Source organism: Osmerus eperlanus, chromosome 15 (genome assembly GCF_963692335.1).
Source record: "Osmerus eperlanus chromosome 15, fOsmEpe2.1, whole genome shotgun sequence".
In the NCBI taxonomy this organism is placed as follows: Eukaryota; Metazoa; Chordata; class Actinopteri; order Osmeriformes; family Osmeridae; genus Osmerus; species Osmerus eperlanus.
This window is the reverse complement of record NC_085032.1, coordinates 15127127-15145224: the sequence shown is the minus strand read 5'-3', so window position 1 is coordinate 15145224 and position 18098 is coordinate 15127127. Positions and strand designations below refer to the sequence as shown.

The following is an 18098-nucleotide window of genomic DNA, read 5'->3' as shown; positions in this document are numbered from 1 at the left end:
CATGGAAGAGGCTAATCCAGCGAGTCAACTGCCACAAAGCCCAGGACAATGCCCCTGGTCTGGGGCTTTTGTCTCAGGGGCAGGGACCTCCGTGGACCCCCCCTGCCCACCCCTCAGTCATGCACACAGTAGGGCCTGGCCTCACGGCCGTCTTTCAGACATGGCCCGGAGACGGACATAGCCTACTCTGAGAGAGAGAGCGAGAGAGAGAGAGAGAGAGAGAGAGAGAGAGAGAGAGAGGAAAGAGATATAGGAGAGGGAGAGAAGAGAGAGAGAGAGAGAGAGAGGAGAGGAGAGGAGAGGAGAGGAGAGAGAGAGAGAGAGAGAGAGAGGAGAGAGAGAGAGAGGAGAGAGAGAGGGGAGAGAGAGAGAGGGGAGAAAGAGAGAGAGAGGAGAGAGGAAAGAGAGAGAGAGAGAGAGAAATCAAATGATTGCTCAATGGAAAATCTGCAACCATCCCCAAAACGGTCACAATCTTGCCATGATCCTAGGTATGGATTAAAGGGTTATGGTGTATGGTTTTCACAGTTTATTATGAAAGTATTCTGCACAATTATTGTGACAATTTTGGAATTAGAGAGGGCTGGCACAGATGACATCACCTCACTTTGATGATCCAATCTGACAAAACACACGACTTGAGAGGAACAGTCAGGGTACACATATACACGCGCACACACACACACACACACACACACACACACACACACACACACACACACACACACGTGTTTCCCTTCCAGTGGGGATACTGATGTGATTGGACGGTCCCAGGGCTTGGAACATGATGTAAAGAAAATGCCACAGGCCTTTGAAATAGCAAACGCACCATTAGCAATTCTAAACACCCGGAGTTAGGTTAGCGATGTTGGTTTATCGGAGGACTGCCTCCTCGTGCGCTCACGTCTGTGTTTTTTCTTTTTTTTTTACGCGGTCAGAACTCTGCTTGCCTCTGTTTAAACGGAACCTCATCATCAGACAAAATGACATGGCCACAGACAGAAGCCCGCACAAAATGGGGGGAGTCAGGTGGCTGAGCGGTTAGAGAATCGGGCTAGTAATCAGAAGGTCGCTGGTTCGATTCCTGGCCGTGTCAAATGACGTTGTGTCCTTGGGCAAGGCACTTCACCCTACTTGCCTCGGGGGGAATGTCTCTGTACTTACTGTAAGTCGCTCTGGATAAGAGCATCTGCTAAATGACTAAATGTAAATGTAAAATCACACATGCATTCACGTGCGCACACACTAACACGGAACCTTCAACTGAAAGATTAAGACCAATTGGTTTTAGAAGATTTACAATCAGAAGGGAAGAGTCTTGTGCCAAAAAAACTGTTAACTTTTCACCTAAGTGTTTATCATAAGTGTGGTTCTGATGCCCGGATACTGAGGAGTGGAGTTTTACAGCTCTAAGGGAGTAAGCCTGTCAGATTAAGTATAGGGCAGAACAGGTGATTCTCCCCTCTAACTACTCCCTTCCTGTGGCAAAACGCCACAAAGGAGGATAAGAATGTGGAGAAAGGTTATTTTTGAGGAAATAGCACTAAATTATAATCATCTGACAGTTTGTCATGTCAGAAGCAAGACATATCCTGTTGGGTAAAAACCTTTTTTTTTGGAAAGGGAAGAACACCATTAGTACAGTTACTCTGAACATAACATCAAATTTAAATAGGAATGAAAGTTTGCAATTTAGATTTATTTAGTTCCCAGTATCCTGGGATGCAATTAGAGATATACATATTTTAAAAAAACATTTAGATAGACTCATTAGAATGCATACTGTCTGCAGAGTGGGCTGGTGGACTCCAGTAGTGGTTTAGACAGACAAGCTGCCAGACTGATTCTCTCTGGCACCACGTCTGGTAAATTCGATGGATGTGGGACCTCTAGACAACTAAACATGTTCAGCCCTTCCCTCACTGTCCACTGTACAGCCAGGCTGGCAGGGAGACTTCCTGACAGGCAGGCAGGCAGGCAGACAGGGAGACAGACTTCCTGACAGATAGACAGGCAGGGAGACTTCCTGACAGGCAGGCAGGAAGGAAGGAAGGAAGGAAGGAAGGAAGGCAGGCAGGCAGGCAGGCAGACAGACTTCCTGACAGATAGACAGACTTCCTGACAGGCAGGCAGACACCCAGGCAGGCAGGCAGGCAGGCAGACTTCCTGACAGATAGACAGACAGACTTCCTGACAGATAGACAGACTTCCTGACAGGCAGGCAGACACCCAGGCAGGCAGGCAGGCAGGCAGGCAGACTTCCTGACAGATAGACAGACAGACTTCCTGACAGATAGACACCAGGCAGGCAGGCAGGCAGGCAGGCAGGCAGGCAGGCAGGCAGGCAGGCAGGCAGGCAGGCAGGCAGACTTCCTGACAGATAGACAGGCAGGCAGGCAGGCAGGCAGGCAGGCAGGCAGGCAGACACGCACATCCCCTGCAGTCATTTGAGCCCTGATTGCCAGGGTCTGGCTGGAGTCAATATGACTGGAGGCAAAACATTGTGGAGCTGGTCTCCCTCAATCAGGTTCCTAATAAAAAACTGCACCTGCAACCCTCATTCAATATGGGCTCTACCAGTTCATTAACAACTGTCCTTCTCTCTCTCAACAAGACAAGGAAGGGGAGGAAGGGAAGGCAAGCTGCTCCTCCCCCTCCTCCCCTCCCCTCTCCTCCTCCCCTCCACCCTGACACTCTCCTCCTCCCCTCCACTCTCCTCCTCCCCTCTCCTCTCCTCCTCCCCTCCATTCTCCTCCTCCCCTCCACTCTCCTCCTCCCCTCTCCTCTCCTCCTCCCCTCCATTCTCCTCCTCCCCTCCTCCTCCCCTCCCCTCCACTCTCCTCCTCCCCTCCACTCTCCTCCTCCCCTCTCCTCTCCTCCTCCCCTCCACTCTCCTCCCCTCCACTCTCCTCCTCCCCTCCCCTCTCCTCCTCCCCTCCACTCTCCTCCTCCCCTCCCCTCCACTCTCCTCCTCCCCTCCACTCTCCTCCTCCCCTCCCCTCCACTCTCCTCCTCCCCTCCCCTCCCCTCCTCCCCTCCACTCTCCTCCTCCTCCTCCCCTCCACTCTCCTCCTCCCCTCCACCCTGACACTCTCCTCCTCCCCTCCAGTCTCCTCCTCCCCTCTCCTCCTCTCCTCCTCCCCTCCACTTTCCTCCTCTCCCTCCTCCCCTCCCTTCCACTCTCCTCCTCCCCTCCCCTCCCCTCTCCTCCCCTCCCCTCTCCTCCCTTCCACTCTCCTCCTCCCTCGTCCGCCCTCCTCTCCTCCTTCCCTCCAATGTCCTCCTCTCCCTCCTCCCCTCCCCTCCACTCCCCCCCCCTCTCCCCTCCCTCTCCCCTCCTCTCCCCTCCTCTCCCTCCACTCTCCTCCTCCCCTCCTCTCCTCCACTCCCCCTCCTCTCCTCCACTCCCCCCCTCTCCCTCCACTCTCCCCCCCCTCCCCTCCCCTCCCCTCTCCTCCTCCCCTCCCCTCCCCTCTCCTCCCTTCCACTCTCCTCCTCCCTCGTCCCCCCTCCTCTCCTCCTTCCCTCCAATGTCCTCCTCTCCCTCCTCCCCTCCCCTCCACTCCCCCCCCCTCTCCCCTCCTCTCCCTCCACTCTCCTCCTCCCCTCCTCTCCTCCACTCCCCCCCCTCTCCCTCCACTCTCCTCCCCTCCACTCTCCCCCCCCTCTCCCCTTTGTGAGAGGGGGGCTCATTGTGCTCATTATTTCACAAGTGTTCTCTATCAACAAAGAAGAGAAGCAAAGTCATTGCCTCTCAGATGGTACAGGTACAGCATAAAGTGTCTCCCTAGGTGAGATCATTCAGGATAATCAATGAGAAGTATTCCTGCCTGCCTTTCTCCTGGTAGCTCAGGTGCAGTTCCATCAAAGAGTAACTATTGTTGTTGGACAATCCTTCTAATATTGTTTTCAGACAAAACAATGAGGAATCCCTGACACCAACATGTTTTCTTTTTCTACTCTCATCTCGCATTGATGAATTGAGTTGAATTGTTTTGAGGAACTAGATATTGAGACAGAATCCGATGAATAGCACAGCCAGACCCTGCCTTCAAAGGGAAAGCCAAAAGGAGTTTGTACGTGTGTCCCATTGTCATATTTAAGCGTGAAATCGATCCCTTAGTCTGTCTCATTGCGTCCTGCTTGAGCGTGTTTTAATACCAAATCTGCAACTTCTACAGTTTCGAGGTCTCAAAAACAAAAGTCAGTTATTTAGCGACCGTAACAGATGCGACGGGGCATTTTCAGGGAATTTCTATGGCAACAATCCCTAGGAACTATTTCATTTTTCAGCATCAAATGGAGAAAACTGCGCCAGGATAATTAGTATTGTGTGCGGAACCTGCTTAAATAGACTTCAAACCTCCCAGAGGAGAAAACAGAGACTTGAATCAACCCCCCCCCTGTCAGTCAGCATTAGCTCAGGGTTTTGTCGCTCTGATTTTTCTTTGTAATCGAAAACACTTTTCTTTTTAAACAATTTCGCTAATTACTTTATTTAATCATAGAAGGACCATGGAATTATTTTTTTGTAGCCGGGAGGTGATTTTGAAGTTGCAACAATAGCTTTGAGAATATCAGTTTATGAGAAGCTTCTCGGCTAATCGGAAGTCCTGTTAAACCACTGCAAGGTAGTCTTTCATGTTTCTGTTTTCAAAGTTAACTGAGACAACAGAGAATTATATTACACCTGAAGAAAATATTCCCATGCAATTAGTGCGGAACTAGAAATATGGTTCAGATTGCTGTTAATAGTCCAATAGACCTACATATTAATTTCATAAACTAGTATAACTGATGTGTTTAGGAAAACAAGCCCTACTTAAAAATCAAGGCTTTCTACTTGTACTGGCACCATCGTAGCTCTGCCCTTCAAACCCACACCTGTTTCTCTCTACCCCCCTCTCTCCTTGTTCCGTTTTGAATTAGAGAAACCAAGAGCAGGGCAGCCAATGGTGTTTGATAGAACAAAAAGAAAAGGGGGGGGGGGGTGAAAAAAAATCAAAGGGAAATCGGCAAAATGCTTATTTTCAGAGTCTGCTGCAGAGTTGAACTGAACAGAGCAGGCCCAGGCCATGTGAAAAGAAATGGAGACTGGCTTGAATGCAAATTCAATCCCCCTCATTCCTGCAAATATTGTCTTAGCCATTAGTGAGAGCTTGACAAAAAAAAAAAAAAGGAGTGGTCTCTTTCATTGTGGGCCGGCCAGAGAGAAGTCAGGGGAAGAATTCTATTCAACGGCGTCTCTGGGGCTCTGAATCCTTGGAGCCTGTTGGGGACTATTCAGACGCCTTAGACCGTAGCAACAAAGAAAGCTTTCAGCGTACCTCACTGTAAAAGCATGTGAAAAAATAAGAAAAAGACAAAAAAAGAATGAAAAAGTAGGGGGGGGGAAGCATCAACTGGAGAGTGGGGTGGTGGGAGGTGGGGGTGTGTGGGGGGGAGGGGAGGGGAGGGGGGGGGTTAGCTGGAAAAGTTGAGGTGTAGATCCAGGGAAGGAACAGGGGGGGTGTTTTGTTTTGGATTGTCCAGTTTATTTCGCTCAGTAGGAGAGGGAAGGGCAGCATGCAGGCTGCTGGGGTTTACTTTAGTGACTTTTCATCACTTCCCCTCTGCACACACACACACACACACACACACACAAATCCTTTGAGGTGGATGGACTCTGTGTTGCCTTTTCCCGTTCAGCTGTTTCAGCAGGGGTATGAAACCATAGCTGTTATGAATTTACAGACCCAACTCTGGATACTACATCAACTTGAATGGGATGTTAAACTTTCTCTTTTGGTCCCACAGCTCTAAAGTGGAACAGTTGCAACTAACTGACTAAATCAAGAAGGTAAAACACACACAAGACTGCCACACCAACATGACAAAACACACAAATGGACTCACGAATCTTCCAACTCCTTTACTGGAACTCCAAGGTCTCCCGTAGCCATCAGACCCATGACCCAACATGAGTCTTCAGACTCAAATGATGTTTGTCTGAGCCTGCATGAGCAGACTGACCAGGAGCCTGCATGAGCAGACTGACCAGGAGCCTGCATGAGCAGACTGACCAGGAACCTGCATGAGCAGACTGACCAGGAACCTGCATGAGCAGACTGACCAGGAACCTGCATGAGCAGACTGACCAGGAGCCTGCATGAGCAGACTGACCAGGAGCCTGCATGAGCAGACTGACCAGGAGCCTGCATGAGCAGACTGACCAGGAGCCTGCATGAGCAGACTGACCAGGAGCCTGCATGAGCAGACTGACCAGGAACCTGCATGAGCAGACTGACCAGGAGCCTGCATGAGCAGACTGACCAGGAGCCTGCATGAGCAGACTGACCAGGAGCCTGCATGAGCAGACTGACCAGGAGCCTGCATGAGCAGACTGACCAGGAACCTGCATGAGCAGACTGACCAGGAGCGCGTCAGGAACGTTTGCTGATCTAGTTGCCAGTTTGCACCGTGACTCCCCAGGTTCAGACATGGCTGTTGCATCCCCCGAGTCAAGAGAGGGAGGCCCAGCGCTCACAGATAATGAGGGATGGTGATGATAATAACAGCTAGAGAATTAGAGTAGGAGAAAGAGAAGGGGGCTGCGAAAAGGAAAAAGGACCCCTCCCTCCCTCCCTCCCTAGTTCACAGAGGTTTCAGTGGAGGCAGACGGTAGGTCTGTTTGTGTGTATAGGTGGAACTGGGCATGTGTTTGTGTATAAGTGTGTGTGTGCTCACGTGTGTATGTGTGTGTGCAGAAAGCAGAATACCCCTTGGCAGTCAAAACTGTGTTTTCTTTAGTTCCTCTGCAGCTGCAGTGTGTAGCATAGATAGAAGCAGGGCTGGACCGAAGTATAACAACCAAATTCTAGACTTTTCCTCCACAGAATCTTTCCTCCCTCTCTTTACTTTAGAGAGATGGCTAGCAGCCAGTCAGCTGTATAACCAAACCCCTCATTTATACTTTATATTGACAGATGCTACTTCTAGACTTGGAGAGAATAAAGATTGTTATTCAAACCTCCGGGAAGGATTGAATTTCGTGGCAGGACGATATGTAGAACGGAAGGCTGTGTTACTTTTGGAAGGCGCCTATTTTGTAAATGGTGGGTTGAGCAAATACTTCCACTTTGTTAAAAAGGAGGGACCTCAGTCCAGGTATATGCTGGTCTCTGGCAGGTTCACATCACATGAGCATCAAACGATTTAATTTACAAAAGAGCTAATCTCTGTTCATAGTCTGAGTTTTGAGTGTGTGTGTGAGAGAGAGTGTGTGTGTGTGAGAGAGTGTGTGTGTGTGTGTGTAGAAGTAATACAGAGGCTCTGTGTCATCAGAAGGAAAAAATGGTTGTTGTCCGGGACATTCTCCTCTGACAGTGAGCAGCTTATAAAATAGCACCTCTGCTCCTTGCAGGCTTCCCTTTACAGAAAAACCCTCAGTGCTTCCCTCCCTCCATCCCCAGTTTCAGAATTACCAGATGTGCTTTTTGTTTGTACAGTATTTGGTTAATACATGTCATCCATGAAATCCTCCCGTCAATGGGGTGTTAGGGGTCTCTGCCAAGACAATCGAAGGGGAGAGGAGAAAACTGGCTTCTGGTGACAGATGGAATGGAAGGACTGATTTCTTTATTTTAAGAACTTTATCTTCTTTCCTTCGCAGGCAGTCTGTTGTTTCTGTGCTTCCTCTCAGTTTTTTCCAGAACAAGATGATTTTACCATAAACCACGGTTAGGCCTACCATGGCTAACACGTCCATTTCCTTCACATAATGTGTGGTCCAGCACACAATTGACTAAATCTGCAACCGCACTGCAATTTCAACAATCCTGATTTAATTTGTCTCGATGTTTAGCTGTTTTAAGCAGCTTTCACTGGCGTTCTCGCATCTCTACTTTGGTTTTTACTTGTGTTTGACTATACCTTGGAAAGTAAGTCGTTTCATATTATCTCTCTATTTCTTCCCTTCTCTGTCTCTTACACCATTCCAAATATATTTCTCTCCTTTTGGCCTCTACATAACTTCCCCGGCAGCGATGACAGGATTATATCTACATGTTTAAGGAAGTGGCTTTGGCAGACAGCGATAGGAGGCACGCACACACACACGTCAAAACACAAACACACTGCTGCAGTTCCAAGCTCCAGTCAGCAACCTTGAATCCGACAGGTTTCAACGGTGAGTCTGTCTGTCACGCCCAAACTGAGATTAATCGGCGTGTGAGGAGGGACGGCGATGAGAGAGGAAGGTTACCATTAACTTTCTTATCGGTACACGTGTCACTTAAAGTGACAGAAGAGGACTGTGTTGCTGGAAACCGATCACCTGTGTTTGATACAAGTTTGGACTTATCCATGCTTAGTGAGAGGGAGGTGTTGGGACAGATGTGGAAAGCCAGACAGGCAGTGTTGCCAATTTAGCAATTACGTTGTTTAGCTAGATTGACCAACTTTTCACCTTGCCTAGCGACAACAAATCTCAGATGGCGACTAGCGACAAATCTGGCGACTGGCAACACTGCAGACAGGCATACGATGGAGACCTTCACCTGTTGGTTCCACTGGCCACGTCCCTGCCAAGAATGTGACAAACGACAACGTAGTTAAAGAGAGAGAGAGAGAAAACATTAAACGCCTCTGTCAGGCATGGCATGATTTCAACTGATCACACCCCTGGTATTATGTTAAACAACAAAAGGACTGGAAGTCATGAATCTCAACTTAATCACGGGTTTGATGTCTAAATGATGACTTGAGAATTTTGAAAAAAAGTGTTAATAAAGTGCAGAATACTCAAACGTTCTGTCTGCCTGTCTGTCTGTCTGTCTTTTCAAGCTGTGTCTGTTAATTCTCCGTCCAAGGAGAACAGTGAGATTGAGAAAAGGGTAGAGAGAGACATGCAGAGAGAGACCAACATACTTGTCTAAAAGACAGTTGTCTGTCATCGTTCAGCATCCTGTGCAGTCGGAGGGAGGGGAGGGGGAGTTCTATCCGAGTAACAGAACAAACAGCAGGAACCAGAGAACAACTGGTACATATCGAGGGTTCCTCATACTTGACACCAACTCCCCCTTCGTGTTCCAACCTGCTTCATCCTCTCTACTGCCCCGGAGCTGTGCTTCTTAAACCCCATGTGTGGAGGATTCAGACACACCGTCCGGCCCTACTCCTCCTCCCCCCCCCCTCCTCCTCCCCCCCCTTCCTCCTCCTCCTCCATGTCATCCCCCCTGTCCTGATCTCAGTCTTGTGAAGTTTTATATGAACTCGTGGACCATAAATCAACACCATATGAGAGAGAAAATGAGACATGGAAGCTGCTTTCAAAAGAAGTTCAAATGTCTTTTGAAATGTTGCACTGTCACGGACAGGTGTTTATGTAAAGTCCCTATCTTCAGTCTTCGTATGGAAGATGGCTTTTGTATGAATGTGGGTTTTCATCATGGATGATTCGTCCTCGGCTGACGGCACGAAAGGACAGACGTTTCCTTTCCATGGCGTGTCATACTGTCCATGCAGAACCTGCGAGAGAACTTCGTCTTGTGGAATTTGCAAGGTTCACGAGCCGTTCTGCCTTATGAAGCACAAACCAGGAAGGAATGAGCAGCAGACTTGTGTGAACCTGAGACGTTTAGTCTGCGTCAGGTGGCATCACATTCCAAAACAAAATCCCAAAACCGAAAAAGGCTGTGTTCACAACCCTAATAATGCATCTCAGGTAGTACATTTACTTAATTGACTTAATTTAAGATTCGTATATGTTTAGTGTTTGCACCTCCCTGCCACAGTAAATTCTGTGTTTGTATAACATACATGGCGAATAAACCGAATTCTGATTCTGACATGTAAGGAAGTTCATAGGTTAGACACACAAGCGGTCTTTTTTGTTTATTTAGAAGATGCACTTTGCCAGCTGAAAATGTTTTTTGGGACATCAGTAGTTTTGTATGAGAAACATGCATTTGAGAAAAAATTGACGTGGTTAAGAAGCAGGCCAGGCAAGACTTCTCTTCTCTCAAATGATCCATTTGTTGAAGCAGGATAAACAAATGTCACTCCAGCTTGTCCAGTACTCTAGTTTCTCCACAGTCCATGCAAATAAAATGTAAAACTGCAGACTCTGGAAGGCTCTACTGTACAGAAATGTTTTGAAAGACTGTTGTTCTTGGCATTCTCCTTTCCTATTTGATTTATTCTTTAATAGTAATAGATTGTGGTTCTGGTAGATACCACAATCCTGGGCCAGGGAGTGTGTGTTTTGGGGAAACCATTCAGTGGTCGGCCTAAAATAAGTCGTAGGTTGTTATGGCTGTGTGGGTCCAAGCTGAGGCCAGTCGCTATTGTGTGGTTTGAACGAAGTCCTGTTATTCCTAAATAAACGGCTAAATACACTACCTCATTGCACCCTCGGGCCTTTATCCAACCATCTAACCATCTTAAGCGTGTCCATTTTCTTCTCATATTGACGAATGGCCTTAGGGACGTTGATATTTATGACTTGGTTTATTTAATGTCTGTAAAGTCAAAAGGCTATGGAACAATTGTTGTAATCTCTCAAATAAATCACTTTTTAATAACTTGACTTTGAATACTTATGGTAAATGTCCTGGCTGACCCTGTACACCAATATAGTCTCCTTCACTGCAATAGCTTCGAGAGGTTTTTCTGACTGGCTTGATGTAGTCTTGTGTCATATAAATACAGGGGAATCGTCTCACTTTAACTGTGTAGTGTACTGATGAAAAGGAATCCTGACTATTGGCCCGTGACTTATGGAATCTCATTGGAATTGGAACTGTTGGAACTGTTGGAATGGTTGGAACACTTTGAAGCACATCAACTGTAAAAGTAGGACAGACCATGAACGGAATAGTCAGTCTGTGATGCAATAATGAAGAGAATGTCTGACACCCTGGCCTCTTTATCAGACACACACCATCAGTTTATCACCGCTAGCTGGAAGGAGGTGGTGTGTGGACCGATGGACATGCAAAAGAGGGGTCTGCCATCACAGCAGAATCCCAGCTCTACTTCCAACATCACCTCTCTTTTTCCCTCTCACTGTATGTGGGAGGGAGACTATGTGTGTGTGTGTGTGTGTGTCTGTGTGTCTGTGTGTGTGTGGCTCAGCCAATCAAAGCCACTCACAATTACTTTGGTCTTCCCCACAGAAGTAGTGGGTGGAGGAGTAGTTGAAAAGAAGAAAAAAAAGCTAAAAACACACGCACATCACACACACGCACACACACATCAAACACACACACGCTACACGCACGCTACACACTACACCATCCCTACCTTTCTTCTCTTGCCAGCGGCCAGCTCGCCTGTCATCAACGGGCCACATTGTTTTTTAACAATTGCTGATAATTTACCATCTGGTTAGGGGTGTCTTTTCTAGAGGCATTGTGCCTCAGTCATTAGGACCTCCTCCCAGGCTGAGAGGAGACGCAGGGCCGCCTCTGTGGCACGGAGCCTGAAAGGTTAGGACCAGGGGATCAGCTTCCCAGAGCAAGGACCTGACCCTCCCTCCCTCCCCCCACCCTTGTCTCATTCTCTCGCATTCTCGCCTCCACCCTCCCCCTCTCCCTTTGCACGGCCTCCTGGGAATGTGGAGTGATGTCACTGAACCTGAACGAGTAACAAAGCATTGGTGCCTCTCGCCAGCTTTCGTTATCTTGTTCTCTCTCCCTCTCTCTCCCTCTCTCTCTCTCCCTCTCCCTCCCTCACCCTCTCCCCCCCCCCCCCTTGCTAGTTCTGGTTATGATGAGAAGCTGTGTTTTCTGTCCACAAATCAATAAGCCCTTTCTCACTTTGGAGAGGTAGCGCTGAGTCTCACCGTGCACGGAGGGGGTGGAGGGGTGTAGGGGGTGGATGGTGGAGGGGAGACCCAGGGGTAACACAGCTCCTGCATTATTGAGGAGTGTGTCTCACCCATCAGATGCAAGGTTCACTGGAAAACTTATGAGCTACTGTAGTCAAAACTTCAGAGGAAAAACCCCTGACCACAGCTGAATTCTGTGGCTGTGTTTAGAAGAGCTGGCTGTGGTATTAATGCAGAATGTGTTCTGTTAGTGCAATGTATTGATTTAGGCTACATTTTTTAAATATATTTTCATCACAATACCCTATACAGTAAGTTATAAGTACATTCTCACTTTTCTCCTTCTGGATAACCCAATAAAGTAAATAATTGCTGATGTTTTGTAATACAAATTTCACCGTCAGTGAATTCAACTGCATTCCACTTTTAAAACATTTTTTTTTTTTGATGCACTATATACTATGTTGAAATTCTTAAGGAATTTTGATATTCTGGGTGAAACTTGGCCATACTATATGCAAAATGTAATGAATTTAGTGATATTTTATTAATATATTGACACTACAGGCTACTAAAATATTTTTGGATTAACAGTACTACGTATGAAAATATAATACAAAATGGACGAAACATCATGATTGAAGAGGTTCAGCATCAGGAATACTGAAAGGCAGCATAAAATATTCACTGGGTCTACGAGACCAACATGTTTCTACACAGCATACTTTTAGATTTTTTTCGCAACTGGACTCTTTATTTAATGCAGGTAACCATCAAAAGATATCCTGAATGAGATTTGTTAAATGTTTAATCTTCATTAAAGTTCAATCCGAGTGAATCCTGATTCAGCTCATAAATCAGCAACAGCAATCTTCACGATCAACCTGGTGATATTACTGTTGTTTTAAGGAATCCTGAACAAACGTAATGCATGGCAACAGATACATTTACATACAAATCACTTAGCAAGCTGTCTGCGATGGTCAGAAAATTAAACCTATACTTATCATCTTGTAGATAATGTAAAATCTCCACGGATATGTGCTTCTTTGAGAAAACTGGTCAAAAACCTTCAAATAATCCAAACCTGACACGTAAGAACTGTGTGTGCTGGGTGCACATAGCAACCCAGCACACGGGATCGAGAGAACATATCAAAAATCTGCATGTCTACTCAGTTTAATTGGCACATCGAAACTTGACATGGCATGTGACAGCCAAAGAGGACGCTAGGAGCCTAGATCAGGATTTTGACGTTTCTCCATTGTTAATGAATGTTGCTGTTCCGTGCGTGGAGACCCTTATTGTCACATTCTAAAGGAGATTGCTCCTTTATTGTTCAACAGGCTGTATCCTTCCAACAGATACACACAAGCCTACAAGTTGTACATGATTTATCCTTTATCTGTAGCTACATCAAATGACAATCCCCCAGACAGTGACTGGCAGCAGAAGGAAGACCTCATAAACACGTTCTGAAGATGTAAAACTTGGATAGGGTGGAGCGGTGAATGTTCAAGGGAGCTATCTAGTTAGCCACCTAGCCTCAAGACTCAAAGCCTGCTGTGTGGACTATCCTATCGTACCATTACTTAAATGGGGTCACCAGACTGCAAGATAAGATAACTACTTCCTCATAACCTACAGAAGTTTATGCAATATGTAAATCTGTCCAGGACTACAAGTGCATTGGTCGAGAATGGATCATGTGCAGTAACCGGTTGGAAATATACACAAATATATACATATCTGTAACCGATTTTTTCCATCAGATAGCTTGGTCTGCTTAATCCTTTAAGTCTTGACTTCAAACTGGATTAATGCTAACAAGTCAAACAGCATTGCAGTGCACATTTCACTGTGCTTCAATAACTTTCTTATTAAAAGTGTCACTCTGAATCTGAAGATCTGAAAGATTGATGTGTGTTATAGGCTATCATAACACACCTATTGACTACTGACTTAATCATCTATATCTGTTTTTAGTCTTGTTCCATGTGTAATGCACAATATACTCTAAATAGAGCATGCCTACAATACACTTTCACTTGCTCATAAAGCTTTAACAGTGTCAAATATGTAATTTGCTGTCAAAGTCTACAGAGCATAAAAATAGTTCCAGTATTGTTGAAAATGTACAATGGCTCCATTGTGGACAGTCACAGTATGTCACTTATGTAACATTATTTTCCTCAATGGAGCCATTTCAAACTTTCAATGATACTGAAACTTTCTTATTGACTGTCGTAACCATAACTACCTGCCCGTCATGTGAGAGGTACGTGAGGCTTGCAATTGTCATGACAACTGAGTCACTTCACAGGAAAGACTACTTCACATGAGTTTGACATCGAATTACACTTTCTAGCTTCAAAAACCAGCATTCAGTTAACAGTGACCCTCCCAACAGCCTAGCGAAACAGCAGCACAACCCAAGTTTGAAATGTAACTCTCCAAGTACCGGAACTGACTAACAATGAGGAGTTGTCTAACCCCCCCCCCCCCCCCCCCCCCCCCCCCCCCCCACACACACACACACACACACACACACACACACACACACACACACACACACACACACACACACACACACACACACACACGCCAGGGGACATAACTCCTAACCTCTGTTGACACCATGTGATAAACGAGATGGAGAATTGAGGACACACATCCCGTCCGGACAGCCACAGTCAACACCTTCTACGATTTAAGAGCTTAAAGTCTTCCAAAATGTGTGCCGTGTGGAACTATGCCATTCAGCCTGGTGGCCTCTGGTGAGGGAATTGGGCTAGTAATCCAAAGGTTGCCAGTTCGATTCCCGGTCATGCCAACTGACGTTGTGTCCTTGGGCAAGGCACTTCACCCTACTTGCCTCGGGGGAATGTCCCTGTACTTACTGTAAGTCGCTCTGGATAAGAGCGTCTGCTAAATGACTAAATGTAAATGAACACTAACCAGACTCCGTTTAGATCTCTCCAGGAACAAGCCATCTAATGAATCTCTTACCAACTTGTGTAAATAAACTTGAATCACTGAAGGGAGGCTGTTGAACCGAGCTCACTCTGAGGAGGGCGAGCGTACCATGACCTCCAGTGATTTGTACCTCTGGAGGAACTTCATTCGGCCTTCCAGGGGGCCCGAACAATGCAGCGTATATTGGATTTGTTTACACCTCAGCAGGCCTCAAAGGCCTGGGCCACGGGTGGTGGGGAGGGAGGCCCAGAGTGAGGGAACACGGGACCCATTTGGTGAGTGAAGCCTGGAAGCACCACCTCTCAATCCCACTGATCTCAGAGCAGACTAGCCAATCCTCTGTCCCAACTTTGAATTCTTGAAAAGAGTAGTGAAGCTGGCCTGGTGTCTGTTTTTGGCGACTTCTCGGAGTGACAGGACTCCCGCAGAGCCACAAAGGAAACACAAATCCTGATTTTTACCAGCTTATTGATTGAAATGTCTGTCAGTCTTCCACACCATCCAAGACACAGTGGTAGACCGACCAGAGGGGGGTGACAGATTATGACGAAACCAAAACTGCACGGGTGACCATGAAACAATCACATGCGTGTGACAATCAGTCAGACACCCCGAAAGCTGTCCCTCTTCTGCAACAGAAGAAACTTTGAGTCCAACGTCATCACATAATCAGTGATGTCTTCTGCCTGCCTGCCTGGCTGTCTGCCTGGCTGTCTGCCTGTCTGCCTGCCTGCCTGCCTGCCTGCCTGCCTGCCTGGCTGTCTGCCTGGCTGCCTGTCTGCCTGCCTGGCTGGCGAGAGAGCTGCATCTGGAGGTTTCAAGGAGGCAAGACTGCATGAACGCATCAAGTAGATGTTAATTGGCGGCCCCTGCTCCTACTTGTTGAACCCCCCCCCCTCCCCCCCTCCCCCCCCCTTCCCCATCTCCCCCCTCCTCCCCACTGCCCCATCCTCTACTCCTTCACATTCCCATCCATCCCTTCTGTCTCACTCCTGCTCTCACTCCCCCACTTGAAGAACAAATGTTGAATTCCTGCCATCAGTTATCTGCTCTGCTGACAGCCCCAGTGGCCCGTGGAGGACTCTGCTCCCTCTTTCTCTCCCTCCCCATGCCTCCATTCCCTCTCCCACACAGCCTGTCCACTCCAGGAAAAGGCTGTTTACACAGTGCTGATTGGGAGAGCCTTGCATTGCCCTTTTGCCCTGCCCCCCCCCCTTCCCTCCTCCTCCTCCTACCCTCTCTCCCTCTCAACCTCTCTCTAACCACGCCTCCTCTCAGCGCTCCCTCCCTCCCTCTACTGAGGGACAGTGCTGGGCTCAGAGGAAGCCCGGTCATTAGGGATGTAAATCAGTCATGGTTTTTACAGGCTCTTCTCAAGGAGCCCATGGGTCCTTGTGTGTCTGCTAACCCCCGATTTAGAGTCCTTCACAGGGACGAAGTGACTTGTTCTGGGTAGGGCCGGGGTCTCACACAGCCACTCACTACCTTGATTAAAGGATTTCACTTGGCCAAGACGTGAGGCTCTGTCTTGTAACATTGTAGAAAAGTACTGAAATGCCTTTTTACATAAAGCACTCGGGAGGATTTAAGACGTGTGCCCTATCAAATCCATTTAATCAGGCGATCGACACTTAAACTGCTCTAAGACCTCTAAGAGTGGTGCTTCGCATGGCTGGCATACAAGAAAACAAGTATTGTATTTGGAAACACTCAGGCACGAAAATGCCTTGCCTTACTAAGAAAAAATGACGTTTGTCTGAACGATGAAGGATTTGAACAAGGGGAGGAAGAAAGGTTTTGAGGAAGAAGTGGTGAGGGGAGAAAGGGAGAGGAACGGGGAGAGGTGGAGTGAAAGAGGCAGAGCGAGAGGAAAGAGGGAAGGAGGGCAGGTTGTGGGAGGGGCTGGCTGGCTGGAGAGCAGTGAGACCAAACTGTACATCAGTGTATTTTTTTTGTCGGGGGGGGGGGGGGGGGGGGGGGCACCGTGCGCCTCTGATGTCTGGAGCCCATTGGCCTCCAACTGTGAAGGAGGCCTGGGGAACTTGTCATCACATCGGGAGGCGGCTGATACCCAACCACCCCCTTCCCCCCCACTCCCCTCCCTCGCCACCCCCCTCACCACTGCACGCAGTACTTTAGGCTGTAGCAGGCCGAATGACCAGACAGCCAGCTGGTGGCATCATCGCCAGAGACAGATTTGACAAGATCATGGAGATGCATGTCAGGGGAGGAGGTTCAAGTGTATGTCACATGCTAACCAAGGCATGTGCCAGCATCATGACTCTGCAGAGACCTTTTTATGTTGGTGTTTGGGTGACATCTCTCTCTGTCCCTCTCTGTCCCTCTCTGTCCCTCTCTGTCTCTCTCTGTCTCTCTCTGTCCCTCTCTGTCCCTCTCTGTCCCTCTCTGTCCCTCTCTGTTCTCTCTCTGTCCCTCTCTGTCCCTCTCTGTCCCTCTCTGTCTCTCTCTCTCTCTCTCTCTCTCAGTATTTGTCTCTCTGTCTCTCTCTCTCTGTGTGTTCTCTGTGTGCTCTCTTTCTCTTTCCCTCTCTCTCCCTCTATCTCTCTATGTGTATAAGTGTGCGTACAAGGAGGACTATTGCTCGTGGCATGTGCAGCAGATGGAATGGGGGCGTGGGGGCCCAGTGTGATGACCCTCAGAGGCAGTGACCCCAGAGTAAGTCCTGTGTCGCCCCCCACCCCCACCCCCCTTCCTCCTCCCTGGTTGGACCGAATTCCACTGTGTCTCCAAGCGTTCAGACGGCAACCCCTTGGCACAACAGCAGGGTTCAAATCCCTCTCTTGAACACATTTCTAGAAACCCCATCACATTTTGAGTCCACTGGACTTCTCTGGCAAGCTACCAACACATTCAATTGCATCACATCTAGTTTGCGGTCGAGGTTACTGATTCACAAAGTGATTTTGAAAGCAGCCGTTTGGATTGGTCTGTCATTAAATACTTTGAATGAGCTCAAAGTAATTATGTTTTAACAGTCACAGTTTAAAGAAAGAACTAAAAAGCAAGTTGTCAGATAATCAGAGAGGTTTCATGTGGCGAGAGCTTTCCAGACTCACAGATCTGTGGATGCTAGAAATAACACCTGTTTGTCTGTGTGTGTTTCTGTCTCTCTGTCTGTCTGCCTCTGGTCCTGTCTATTTGTCTGCCTGTCTATCTGTGTGCCTGTCTGTCTGTGTGCCTGTCTGTCTGTGTGCCTGTCTGTCTGTGTGCCTGTCTGTCTGTGTGCCTGTCTGTCTGTGTGTCTGTCTGTCTGTGTGCCTGTCTGTCTGTGTGCCTGTCTGTCTGTGTGCCT

The 18098-nt window shown here is 47.7% G+C and overlaps 1 long non-coding RNA gene across 1 annotated transcript in view; it reads left to right on the top strand.

Annotated features, from left to right (window-relative positions):
- The first annotated feature begins 1019 nt into the window (after positions 1 to 1019).
- The window catches only part of LOC134034783 (uncharacterized), an 89640-nt gene continuing 72561 nt past the window's right edge, over positions 1020 to 18098 (top strand). The window contains exon 1 of the long non-coding RNA XR_009932273.1: positions 1020 to 1092. This is a non-coding gene — a long non-coding RNA (uncharacterized LOC134034783). The remainder of the gene's footprint in view (positions 1093 to 18098) is intronic.